Here is a 14,069-nt window from a genome sequence, read left to right on the forward strand (position 1 = left end):
TAGGCATTCCGCGCTGATGGCATTTTATTTCGCGATTATCTGCGCGCCATTGATTGAAAAATAAATTATCAAGCATAACGCACGTTCGGCGCGACCGATTAATCGTTCGATAACTAATACGCAAATAATATGAGAAATAGAATCCGGATTGCCTTGGTATTCTCCTTTCTTTTGCGTCCGATTCCGTTCTTGTTCCAATGCAATAAACCCGTCGTAATTTTGTACCTCGGAATTAACTCTCTACACGATTCGACGCGCCGCGAGAGGGCAAAGTTTAAGTGTAAAGGCGGTACCACACTGAATTGTACCTTCGGCGAAGTGAGAGGTGTAGGACGCGAATGTTTCATCGTTAGTTCGTTTCCGACCGGATGTCAATGCAGCACGAATTAAAGAAGGACGATATATGTTTAATTATTTCGTGTAATAGATCGTGGACTTGCATGTAGTTTTGTTTATAATGAATCACCTTATATATAATGGGATGGTTTGATTGCATTCTGATATTATTTCTTTTCACAACTTTTATTTGAACAAAACATTATTGTGCTGTTATTTTGTTATGTGAAAAAAGTTTGCTTGCCATACATTTATTTATGACGAATTTATTTAACAATGTAGATTGGAGAGAAGAAAGATATACTTATATATATATATTATATATGTTGACAAGAAAGAGTATTTGTTATTTTTAGATTTTTCACATTTTGGTACGCATTAGTTTTACAAGAAATTGAATTTAATGGCAATGAAAATTCTAACTATAGATATGACATTAGTATTGTTTAAACTAGTTCTGATAAGACATAAGAAAATTATCCAGTCGTTCTTTAATATATGCTCAAATGCATCGTCACATTAGACATGTTATGAATACAGACATGTGTGTATTTGTTAAATTAGATAGCATAGTGTGGTACCACCTTAAGTCGACTAAAACGGCATGTTCGCCTTTGAATAAAGGCGTCACAACGAGGCAGGCCACAATAGTGAAATCATAAGTAATGGTTCGATGGAGGCGTGACCGATCCCGCCTAAACTATCGTCTCGATTTATTTATTTGACCCTGTTTTGGCGGTTTGCGGCGGTGCCTGTGATGGAAAGTTTCGTAATTCAGTTCTGAGGCATTTATGCGGAGCTAATGTGCCTTTTATCATCAAAATTTATGATACAAAAATCACGATAAAAGTTTAATATTATATGTTAAGTCACAAATGATCAATGATGATTTTTGCATAAAATATAAAAATATACGAGAGTAGATCAAGTAGATGAAAGAACATGAGAGTCTTGATTATTAATTCATGATAAATAACATAAATTACAATATGCACAGTAAATTTATTTGATATACTTTTATATATAGATATTATTTAGTGCATATTATGTTTTTGATTTTTTTCTACATTTATACATGGAAGCTTAACAAGTTGTAATTACTCTTGCAATTTTTATATCTTTTATGAACGTAATATTTGACGATTCAGCTACAAAATGTTTATATATTTCATGTTTTTGAAACGTGCCCATATCGGTGCGAAAAATTACGGTACGGTTTCACATCCAAAACTTTTCTCATTTAACTTACAGCGTTCGCGATTAAAGTGGGGCTAAGTCATTTGGAGAGCGATCAATGACATCATAATCTTGCCCCAGGTTATATTCAGCCACAAAACATTTTCAGTCGAACATGAATTTATGAAAATTAGATTTAATCGTTCCCAAAGTGATTCAAACTTATTTTTGACGAAAACGCTATTACTTAATACTTAAATGGATTGAATATATTTCTGTCTTCTTTTTTTTAAATAAAACCACGCCAAGTATTTACACGAAATGCCAACATTAATCTAGTTTATCTCGTTACTTATTATAACGTTTTTTAGTGTTATTATTTATTTGTACATATACATATAAAAGTTACAAAAGGAACTGAGCAATATCTTTGAAGTTGAATAATCCACTAAGCGTAAAAGGACTAATTAGAATTCCATCAAATGACCAACGCTATGTAGTATACGGAAAAGAGACTGTTAATGCGAGTTTCCGACCTCGCGGGCATCGAAGCGAGCCGTAGCCAAGATCCGAGAAAGTTTCCCACGGGAAAGCAAAGAGCCAAGGATACCTAGTGGATCGTTGGATCGTCAGCTCAAACTCTTAGAGATTTCTAAAGAGCTCGGCAATCCCTGGCGGGCAGACGCGCGATCCGCCCCGCTTTAGAACCGCTATGTAAATTTACTCTCCCAGCAATGCGGCCGCGGTTGCGTTTCGCAATTAGTGCGGAATGCATTTGACACGAGCGGAATCGGTTGCATCGAAATCGCGAGATTATTGCGATCGGTGGGAAGAAGGAAAGACCCACTCTTCTCGAGTCGAATGATCTCGTGTGATCTCGGCGAGTCGCAAAATTGCGAAGGAGAGAAGAGAGAGAGAGAGAGAGAGAGAGAGAGAGAGAGAGAGAGAGAGAGAGAGAGAGAGAGAGAGAGAGAGATCTGAGATCGAGGCTCGCGTATGCGTGTGTTTATTCCTTCGAAGCCACCTACGCGAGCGAGAATCTCAATTTGGTCATCCCGTGTTCTGCTCCAGTACCGTTAATCGTGCATACGCTATCGAGCGCGCTAGCTCGGCCGCGAGGGTCGTGTACGCTCGCTAAAGAGTTAATTGGCACATCGATTCACGACGGTAATGACGGCGCTGTAATGGTAATCGTTAAAAAGAGAACTGACACGCGGGTACTTCGACTGTATTTTAGTCTATACCCTGATAAGTCGACACGCAACGTCGATCCACCTACTTAAATTTTTCGCGTCATCGGGAACAGTGTACTTTCGTCTTTTGTTTTTGTTGCATATTGGGTACGTTAAAATCATAAATTTTACAGTATCTTTTCGAAATTTTATAACTCGGAAATGTGTAACTTAAGAAACTCCTGACGTGTTCTCTCTTTAATTTGGAGAGACATTTAGATATATTTCTTAAGATAACATAAATTGAAGATGCATAAGGATCTATTGTTTCGTAAAATTTCTCATTTCTTTTTTTCTTCAGTTCTTATACAGTTTTGCGGTTTCCTATATAAAAGTTAAAAACATACACGCGGTAAGAGAAAATGGCCATCGCACGGCATAACTTCAATTTATATGAATGTCATAACTCATTTCTGCAATTTTACTGTACCGAGTCTTTTTCTTTACGAAATCTTTCATGAAGCAGTAATGCTATAAAGGAGATAAATTGCAAGTCTTTTTCAATTTAACGTTGGGATTTTGCAGCGTTCTACGCGCAATATCTTCTACTTTAAGATTAAACAAAGAAGGATTGTTCTTATAACATAGAAGCACACTTAACCTAGGTGCTCTAAAATCGAGAACCTGAGTTTCTTCTTTATTTGTATCTCTCAATGTTCATCTCCTGGAAAATCAAAGACATGATTGTATCTTCCGTCATATATTTCGCGCGCAGCTAGCAAGCAATAAGCCGGACTATACGTAATATCTGTACGAGATCTTAAAGTATCTCTATAAAACGCCTAGATCGATTAAGTTTTTAATAAGCTCGATCGATCCTGTTATACAACGGAAGTGCCTTTATTTTTGCTAATATGTTATATATTACACACAAACAGGGTATTTACTATATTAAAAAATTTTTAGCAGAAAATTTTTAGCAGAACTTTTTTCTGCTTAAAAAAATTAGAGAATTTTAATCTTTTTACCAAATTTTTATTCAGAATTTAAATTTATTTATTCAATATTATCTTATTGAAATTTTTATCAGAGTTTTATTAAAATGTTTGTTGCAATTATTTTCTTGTTATTTCTTTAAGCCGCAAAATCATAAATAGACACAAAAACGAAGAATTTTTTAAATTTGCAATATTTACATTATTCCATGTTCAATATTTTAGACATAAATCGCTTATTTATTATTCTCAAAGACCTGCAATATTAGAAGCAAGATATTTTTATCAGTATTGAATGTAAATGAGTAAATTCGCGATTAATTCAAGCGAACAAAGAGCCAAATAAATCCACGTTAGAAGCGCCTTGGAAGAGAAATTCTTCTCTGAAAAACTAATTTCGAAACTTGTTGACATTCATTACTGACTTTTCAGAACACCTTGTATAACTCGTAATACCACGTGCTCGTAATACGCTCGATGTGCGCTCGTACCAAGGGCGATGATAATCGCATGCTAAGCGGATACCGCTTGCCAACGAATTTATCGTCGGGCGTGCTATAAAGGAAATCACCGAAGGCGCCGCGCCGCGGCCGCTGAGCGCGTGTGTATCTCGATGCAAAAATACAGAAGATCTATTTCTTACACGCGCATTTCGTGCCCCGGATTCGTATTTCGTGCGAGAACCGGTTTTGCCCCCCGCTGATAAATCGGCGAGCTCGATTTCGCCCGCGGTCCTCGTCGCCCCTGCGGCGGGACCTACTTAAGGATACCCGTCGCGCCGACGTTTCAATTTGTAATCGGAAATATCTTGCGATCGCGCGTGTGCATTATGCAATTTCGGAACGCCGTGCATCGCGCTCCCGTGGCTGCTCAGCCACGGGAGCCGACATTAATCATCCCCTGATCTCATTCGGGGGCACCCCCTCTCCAAAGCCGGCCGGCTTCTCCGCGGAAGCTTCACGACCTCCTTTCCCCCCTTTCTTCCTTTTTCCCTTTTCTTCCCCTCTTACCTCCGGCGAAATTATATCGTTCCCTTCGTGTACATTAATTTCGCGGCGCCAAACGACGCCTCTCCTCGACCGCTGCAGGGTATCCTGGAAAAGACTTTGAAAACGCGTTCTCGTTGAACGCGGTCGCTGTTTTCTCTCATCGCGCCACCCCAAGATAACGTTTGATATATCGGGTATTTCGAGAACGCGCAGAGAAATTAATTCCTGTATTCGTGTTGCACACTGTGTAATCTTTTTTCTCATTATCTTTCTCCCAAGTACTTGCGTGTTCTTTTGACCGTTACTATATTCTTGTTACCGTCTTGAAATTTGATTGCACAACCAGTTCTAACTCTTATTCTCGTAAAAATGGACGAACACAGAAACATTAATTTTTTGTAGTTTCCGTAAAATATTGTTATAAAGTATTTATGTAACATGCGAATAAGTGATGTTGCACATGCTTATACATTTCTTGCGAGATATTTTATATCTAAAATAATACATTTAGCATAAGCAATATAAATTTGATAATTAACCAGTGTTTACAATTTTGACTAAAAGGAATATTTTTAACAAATTCTAATTAATTTAATCAACTAACGTTTGTAAAGAAAAGAAGAAAGGATTTTGATATTAAACTAAAAAATATCGAAACATGTTTAATTATAATAAAAGCGCAGATATACTTTAGTAAAATATTTTTGAAACTATAATATCTTTTTTAGTTTGTAAAATATTTGCTTCTCTTATCATAATTTGTAAAAGAAATTGCGTGTTGGTCACCAAGGCTATATACTCAAAGGTTGATACACACTTTCGCATATTTTATTACGATGAATAAAAAAAATTGATACAACCGAAATACAGTGAGACGATCCTTCTCGAGGGGATACGCAGATCACCGTTAACGACTTTATCGCGAACTGCTTTCTGCAAAATAATATACGTTTTAAAAGATTGTAGCACTGCATTTAATACTGCATTTATAGTGGTGTTAGCTTGCGATTAGTTGAATGCATTTACATTGTCCGAGATACAGCGAAAAAAAGATCAGACGTAGCCGACATAGTGATGCGACGAATCGCGCTGGCGAAGAAACGCCGTGTAATGTTAACGAACGCGATTGTAAGCACAGAAACGATCGTCGACAGCTTTGTTTTGTGTTGATATCGGTAAGAGCGTATACATTACGAGAGCTCGCGGGCGGCTACGTATTGCGCGGAGTCATTTCTAAGCGATTCTCTGCGCACCACGCACCACGGGAGTCTCGACAGTGTATTATCAGTATAAATTCCCCCTGTATTCTTTTCCGTAAGTTTTCTCGCGAGTTCACGAACCCACGATTCTGTCAGAGTTTGTAATAATTATTGCGTATTCGAAATATTGATGGTTATTCAAATGAGGTGAGAGCATTCCCTCATGCACACCGTTCCGAGCCAGTTCGAGTCGCGATTAGGAACGGAAAAAATGTATTGTAGGTAAGGGAGGAGCGGCTGTGTTGAAAAGTTGCGATGGAGGACGATGCATCCTGCAAGCCGGCGGCGGCAGCAGCGACGGCGACGGCGACGGCGGCGGTACCACTCCGGTCCGGGGGATCGAAGGTTAACTCGCCTAACGTCGGAGCATAGGCGGAATATAGATGCACGGTACCGTTCGCCGCTTCATTTCCTTGAGTTATGGTCAATTACGGATGCCTTATCTCGTCGGCGTAGGTCCGCGACTACCATCCGCGGCAGGAGGGAGGACGGGAGGAAAGTGAGCGCGAGCGCGCCAGCTTCATTCTCTCACACAGCCGCGCCACGACAGGGAATAATCTAGCGGCGAGTATCTAGCCAGGAAAACATCCCACTCTACGCCGCGTTGGCTCTTCGCTAAATCGCGTTTCCTATTCCAGGTTCTCACGGAGACGGAGTGTAATCGGCGAACGAGCGCGTTCAAGTATCCGAGTAACTAAAGATCGATCGATCGGTAACTCACTCCGCGAAAATAACATGTCACAAGCGTTTTACGCGCTTGACGTTTATCTTGAATTAAATATCTCGTAATGTTGACGTATTTACTCTCTAAATCTGAATCAGTGAATAGTCACTGTTATCGGTGTAAAAGTATATGTCACTGATTCGAATCAGTGCATAGTTACTTATTGACAAGAGCAACATGAAACCTGATTATTGGATTGATTTGTAAAATGTCTAATAAATGTAAATATTCCATATTGATGCGATGAATTTTATTGCATTCTTAAATAACATTTTTCAAAAGTTTTTTTGTCGCCCTTATTCTATTTCTACTACGGCAGATTAACTTTAATCTCGGTTTAACCTACTTTTTATCTTTTTCTAATTCTTAGAACTTAGGAAAAGATAAAAGGGGTAAGTTAAACAGAGATTAAAGTTAATCTGCATTGATAGAAACGGACATTAGACATTAGCGTAAGAAAGTCTCTTCAATATTATATTTTTGACGCAGATTTATTTAATATCTTTATAACTCTGGTTATAGAGATGTTACACAATTTTTCCTTAAAGAAAGCAATAAGCCTCACAAAATAGAAATTTTTTTATGAAAATATTTTCTTATATTCCTATTATACATGCAAAGTTATCGCGGTCTATAAAGGACTATGATTTGCTTCTACAAAAAACTTTTATGCGGCTGCAAAATAACTTGAATTTTGCATGTAATATAAGATTTTTGTAAAATGTAAGCATGATATGAAAACTAGAAGGTAACAAGAAAATTACAGTATTTTTGAAAGAAGAAAATGAATATATGTTTCGGCGATTATTTAATTAAAAAATTCTACCTACATATTCATGTGTTATAAATGTATGCATCGCAATCTTGTGTTTATGAGAAGTTAATGAAAAATTGCGCACATATTTACGTCTAAAAATAGATTTTAAGATTTTAAGGATAGGGAATACGACGATTATATTGAAACACCCTGTATGTAAGATCTTTGCACACCGTTTCCTCCCCCGAGCCCGAGCCCCGCATGTCCGATATATACTCGCCTGCGCCGCGTAATTAAATTTTACTTCTTGCCGCGCCTGCATCTCTCAGAAACGAGCTCTTGAAATTAATCTCGCTCGTATAAATTGGCCGATGCGCCGTGCGGATGGCCGAGTAGCCGTGTTTATGCCCGGTTACAGCGCTGAGCGGCGCGCGCGTTTTAAGGACGAGCCAACGATAGTGAAAGTCCGTGCAGAAAAGAACGTTTAACAGCGAAAGTTAGTCCCGTTCGACCAATTAAGGCGCGGCTTATATCCCAGAATTAAAGAGATGGAAATATTTTTACCTCGTATTCGAGATAAGCACGTTAGTCCTCACACGCTCCGTAAATAAGCGGTATTCTTAGATTTTATTGGCTACTAGACATAGGATTATACGGATTTTATCGTTTTAGTTGGAAACGAGGGAATTAAGATTAAAAGTAAATTTATTGAGGTCTGAGTTTCAGATTTATTTCGCTCTGATTTTAATCCGAGCTCGTAATAGTTTGAGATAGATATGCCGTTTCTGCGTTATTTTATAAATAAAGAGGATTCATTATAGATATAATCCATTGCAAGAAAATTAATTGATGGAGATAAATAACTACCACGAATAATTATCTCGGCTAAATTTAAAGTTCCAATTTTTGTAAATTTACCAACATATTTTATCATTGTCGATCAACAGAAGAAATTACCTAACTCTTTTTCAGATATGGATAATAAATTTTGATGCGAGTAAAAATAAACCCACTAAAATTGAAACGTCTTTCTTCTTTCTTTTGAAATCTGACAGTTCTCCGTTCCCAATAATCCGAGATTGGCGCGTCACACCCATTCCATTAGTTCCGATATCAAATTGACGAGGGTAAGAAATCTATACGAAGTAGACTTTACGTCCGGACACCTCGGGGCGATTTAATATCGTTATTAATTTTACTACCGAACTTTTCTGTCGGTTTATAGATTTCCGCTCGGGTATTAAAGGACCCCGGGGTTCCTTAGTCTGCCGGCGACGCGGGACGTGATAATTTTGCAGAATCTCTGGCGTAAAAACGCGACGCGCGGAGCGGAGCGCGCGGTCGACGGACCGTGCATCGGAGTGCTTCGAGTTTTCGCAACTCGTTTACCGCGCGTCCCATCGACTCGCCTCGATCCCCCGACAGGCAGAGAATTTGCATTTCGCGTTCCGCGCGTGGGTAATAACGCTGAACGCTGAACGCTGAACGCGCTCCGCGCACGCTGACTCGCGCGATCCGTCATCCGTCTGAAACGTGGGGGATGCCCGTTGAATGCCTCGGTCAGAGAGTTCTCGTATTAAATTACCCGTATTAATCGAACGTGGGAGAAGTACCGTTAGCCGACGCCGAGTCGACGCTGCCGACTGTGCTCCGAGTGCATCGGCATCGCGACAAATGCCCGTCTCCGCTGAATCTCATATGCGGCGCACTATCGCGCGCGCGCGAGCTTAAGTCGGAAATCAAATGCGCCTTCCTCGGCATTCTCTCAACCAAGTATCACGATATAATGACGTATATTTGTAACTCGCAGTATGCAGAAGACCGTCATTCATCAAAGCTCGGATCGCATTCGCGAGGTGTAATTTCTAACGTGGCCGAGCGCGAGCGCTTATAAATACATTTTCGCGCACGATCGGATACTCTTAATTCGATACGCGATTTGGTGTTTCTCATTTAATTTATATAGCAATTTTTATATTTATCGAATGCGCATCAAAAAATAATACGACAAAAATAACAATTTAATATAATCGACTAAGGTAAAGCATTATTGTGCTCCTTTCATATCTTATAAAGACCTACTTTGCATAGCTCGAGTGTTTGAGAGCTGCAATGGCTTTGCACAAACAGATATTTCCATAGCGTTACCGAAGGAGACCATCTCCAACGATGTCTCGCTCACGATCGATTTATTCAGCCGCAAACAGAGACGCATTGGTGACAACGGGGCGGGACAGAGTCGCGGCTCTGCGACGCGCGCGTCACATTGTTCGTCCTACGTAGCACTTAATCTTCCTTCACCCTTTCAAATACTTCGCGCTGTCCCTTCGAGACACGGCACGTCTCGTCGACTGACGTTCCAAATTTACATCTCGGTTGACCGATTACCGCGGCGCGTTTGCATTATACTGTTTATACGTAATATTCGCGCGAACGTTATGATTTTCCCCGTGCATTTTCGCGACAAAAAAAAAGCTTCCATTTCTAGTAACAATATTACGATAAACCGAGATATATTTAAGTGTTCGGTGGTTCGCGCTGTTGCAGTAAGAAAGATGAAGAATATAAAAATTCCCTCGGAATTCATTTATTTTGAGATAGTATCAAACGCGCGCGTATGTAACCTCCGTGATGCAGTGTAAATTTATCGCTGAAGAAATAAGGGATAGCCATCCATTGTTGGTGACAATGAAATAAATGACGATTCCTGGGGATGCAAACGCGGAGGGGGGTGGAAGAGGGGGAGAGGGGGAGAAGGAGGAGACTATAAATACCGGCCGACGGCATTCACGACGTTGCAATCCGCCCGGGGTGGGTTCCGCGTTCCGCCGCTTTTGAATCTAAATTGCGTGTGCAGATAGGGCCGGGCGGGCGCCTCGTAGAGAACGTGAAGCGCATAAAGATACGCGTTTGCTACTTATTAAGCGATGTTTCTCTGCGCATATTGAGCTTATCGCTCGCACCAGGCAACGCATCGCGATGTTACGTAAACCGTGTCGCGGTCTACGAGAACACGCCCCGTACGGCATACGAGAGAATTGCGACCCTGAAGCGATAATAGTTATTAGCGTCATATTTATCAACTCGAGCGGAGTCCGCGCTTCTCTCTCCCATTCGCGGTTCGCGCCGCGCGCAAGAGAGAGAGAGAGAGAGAGAGAGAGAGAGAGAGAGTATGAAAGTTAATTCCTTCAAGAGCTCGCGAGGGTTCATCTCTAAACGAATGGGCGACCTCGACTTCTCGAAGCCGAAGAGGCTCTCTCGCGGCTCACACGTAGAAGTTGGACTCTCTTCTCTACCCGGGGTCCCTCTATCTCTTCACCCCGCGTGTGGCTCTTTTTCTGCCTCCGACTTGTTAGAATGCGAAATGTGTTGCCCGCGGTCAGGGCTCGCAGTGACTTCTTAATCGGATATACGAACAAAACGTACGCATCAGCGTCAGATCGCTTGCATGAGTAATTACGTTATCCATCGTTCGCGATCGCATGCGATATTGCCGCGAGCGATTCGACGCCGCCGGGTAGGAACGTGCGAAATTATCTTCCGCGTGATGGAATATATGTCGAAATTTTTTGTGTCAAACATTACGTCTGAAAAGTGAAAAATATGCGGAAATGCTGAGGGCAGAGTGTTACATTTTCAGATGTGTATCGCTAACTTTTAAAAGTTTTAGATTTTAGACTTGTAACTTTCTATGCGCAGATTAGTTAATTGTCATTTATTGCTGGCAGTATTGAAAATTTCTTCAACTTATTTTTGTATACTTAGTCATTTAATACTTTGTTATAATAGAGAGTTAATAATTATAGAATTAAGTTGCTATTAATTTTATATCATTATAAATAATAGAAAAAGCTTAGTAGAATTCACACAAAGAGACTATTCATAAGTTTTTTATTATCTATCTAACATATGTGTTAAATTTTATAATCGGTAAACCAAGTGTACATTGGAATTATTTATATAACTGGCTATATATTATTACATTGATATTATTTTTTACAAATTACATGGTATATTTCATAAGAACGAACATTTTGCATAAATTAAACGTAGATATGCTGCCGAGGAAATTTTGCCGAAAAACATTTTTCGGGTGAAATGGGTTGGATGACGTCAGGCAAGTGAGATTTCACCAAAGATGCCGACTACATTATACGCCGGCAGCGTATACCTTAGTGCCTCATGGTTGGATGAAAAAGTGAGTGATGTAAAATAAGTGCGCGATAAAGAACCGGATAATCTGGATGCATCTGCGGTTTCATCGGTGCAAACAAGACTGAGCGCAAGGCGGCGCGGCGCATCGAAAACGGATTCGCGGACATTATAAGATTTTACAGACGCGCGCGCGCAAAGTGGATATTTGCACCTCGTATCACACATTCTGCCGCGGCGGTACGCGCGGCGCGGGTAATGGAAAACGCACGTTAATCTTCCCTAATTTTCCTCGGCCGTGCTCTAGGCGCGCCCACTAATTTCGCTTTGTCGTCGCGCGATAACGACGATTAACGACCAGGCGGACAGGCGGGTTTCGTTGGGCATTTCGGTGTTAACTCCTTAACATGCTGAGAGGCTGTACAGCCGTCTGATAACGTCCCGTGACGAATCAGAACTGAAAGATCAAGTGAATCATTCGAAGTCGTTATGTGATATTGTATGAAGAGTATTCATATCTTCTAAGAGTTGTCTGTCGTGTATGGATTCCTTGAATTCTTCGTATTTTTTAATTTTTTAATTTTTCATACGTATTTTTTAATTATCCTTATCAATCAAAATTTATATTTTTTATAATTTTATATATATTTAAAATAATTTTTAAATTTAAAAAAATTTCTAAATATAAATCGATATTAGCTCATCTTATTAATGAGATTTTTTCAAAATTGGTGTTTGGGATATAAAAAGTATAATATATATTTGTATAGCTCGCCAAATAAAATATTATACAAACTTTTGCTTAGTCAAAGCAATATTCGAAATGGCAACTGATCCTGAATCTGAAATACATAGCTATCTACTTGCTTACTCACGTTTTGTATTAAGTTATAATCAGAGATAACTGTGCTCGTTCAAGCTTGAAATGCATCAATACCTTAACGGCCGAGTATGTTTTATGTATGTATGTTTTATGTGGTTCTCGACTTTGCCATTTCACGATGAAAATATAAGTTTGATCCTGCAATAAATATTTTTTATTATAATGCAATTTTATATTGCATCTGTTTCGAATGGATTTTTTTTAAGACAGAAAGAAAAAATCTGACTAAATATCGTAACTTTTTACTATTTTTCTAATTATCCTTACTCTCTTTTTCATTTACCAATTTTTTGATATCATCTATAATTGAATGTTTTCTGGAGGGCCCCTCTTACATTTTTTACTTTCTCGTCACGTTTGCACATCTAATCCGAATTTTATCCGAGTTATCTAAAACGCAGCGCGCAGATTTTAAAAGTTGTATATTCGGGCGTGTACGTTCCAATCTACGTTGTCGCGAATTTCGCGCAACATGCACGCGCCGATCGTAAATTTCGTGGCACCGGTTTCCCCTAATCAGTGGAGTCTCATTCACACAGCGGAATGGACCACGATGGAGAGAAGAGGCTAATGCGGACTAAGCGGCAGTCGGGTCCTCGCACATGGCGCTCGTAAATTTCGCGCCTCCGGTTTCCCTAATCAGAGAGGGATGCGGGATAGGAACGGGCGACAGATAGCGTAGGAGAAGAACGAATCTAGTCCACTCGATGCTTTCTTATTGGTGCAGGGCGAGGCGAGCGCGAGTGGCAGGCAGGCTGGCAGGCAGGTAGGCAGGCAGGTAAGCAAGCAGGCGCAGGCAGGCAGGCAAAGCAGGCAGACAAGTATAGGTAGGAGAACTTTCGTTCGAACCAGCGATTCTTCTCGGCGTTATGCACGCGCGCACAAAGTCGTACGTCATGTCGAGCCGTTTAATGGCCTTTTAATACTACCTTACGAGCGGCATGTTTCCCCACCCGCACAGCTCTTTCTGCCGCAGCTCCGGCTGGACGCTACCTTTGAATAAGGCGGCCGGGCCGACGGAGACGGCGCGGCGGTACGAGATCTCGCCGTGCCGTTGCGTCTCTCCATCGGACGCTCTGTCTCTGTCCGATATAGCAATCGGAAGATTCTTTAAGGGTCTGGTGTCATCGGTCGAACCACGACTCGTAAATCGGAGACGAATTCCCGGCGGGGAGAGAAAGACAGAGAGGCTGCGCGACTTCGATCGTTTAGCGACCGGAGAGAGCAGATCTCTGTTCGTGAGGATACCTACCAGCGGTTACGCGCCGCTGCGCGTATCTCCCCGCCGCATCTTCTTTGTTGCTCCGATCACGCACGGATGACTATACCCGTGGACGTGCACACGCGAGTGTGCTTACGACAAAATGGTTGAGATAAGCTACGATCCTTAATAATAATCCTATCCGATACCAAGAATTCAGTTGAGTGTCTAATAACTATATAGACGTTTATCGTCTTATTATGACTGATGTTAGCGCGATAACATTTGTGTGTATTAATAGTAATTTATTTGTTAATATTTTCTAGGATTGCGGTCTCTCAGATTCTGGAATACTGACGGATCTAGTACAGATTAATCAATATTTGATTTCTGATTCCCGTTTCTTAGCTATTGCTAATTATACG

At 40.5% G+C, this 14,069-nt stretch overlaps 1 protein-coding gene across 1 annotated transcript in view; it reads left to right on the forward strand.

Moving 5' to 3' along the window:
• Positions 1–14,069, forward strand: part of Notum (palmitoleoyl-protein carboxylesterase notum) — a 600,456-nt gene that overhangs the window by 184,393 nt on the left and 401,994 nt on the right. The gene's annotated exons all lie outside the window — the stretch shown is intronic.

The sequence above is a fragment of the Temnothorax americanus genome, unplaced genomic scaffold (genome assembly GCF_048541705.1).
Source record: "Temnothorax americanus isolate GAGA-0224 unplaced genomic scaffold, ASM4854170v1 Scaffold16, whole genome shotgun sequence".
In the NCBI taxonomy this organism is placed as follows: Eukaryota; Metazoa; Arthropoda; class Insecta; order Hymenoptera; family Formicidae; genus Temnothorax; species Temnothorax americanus.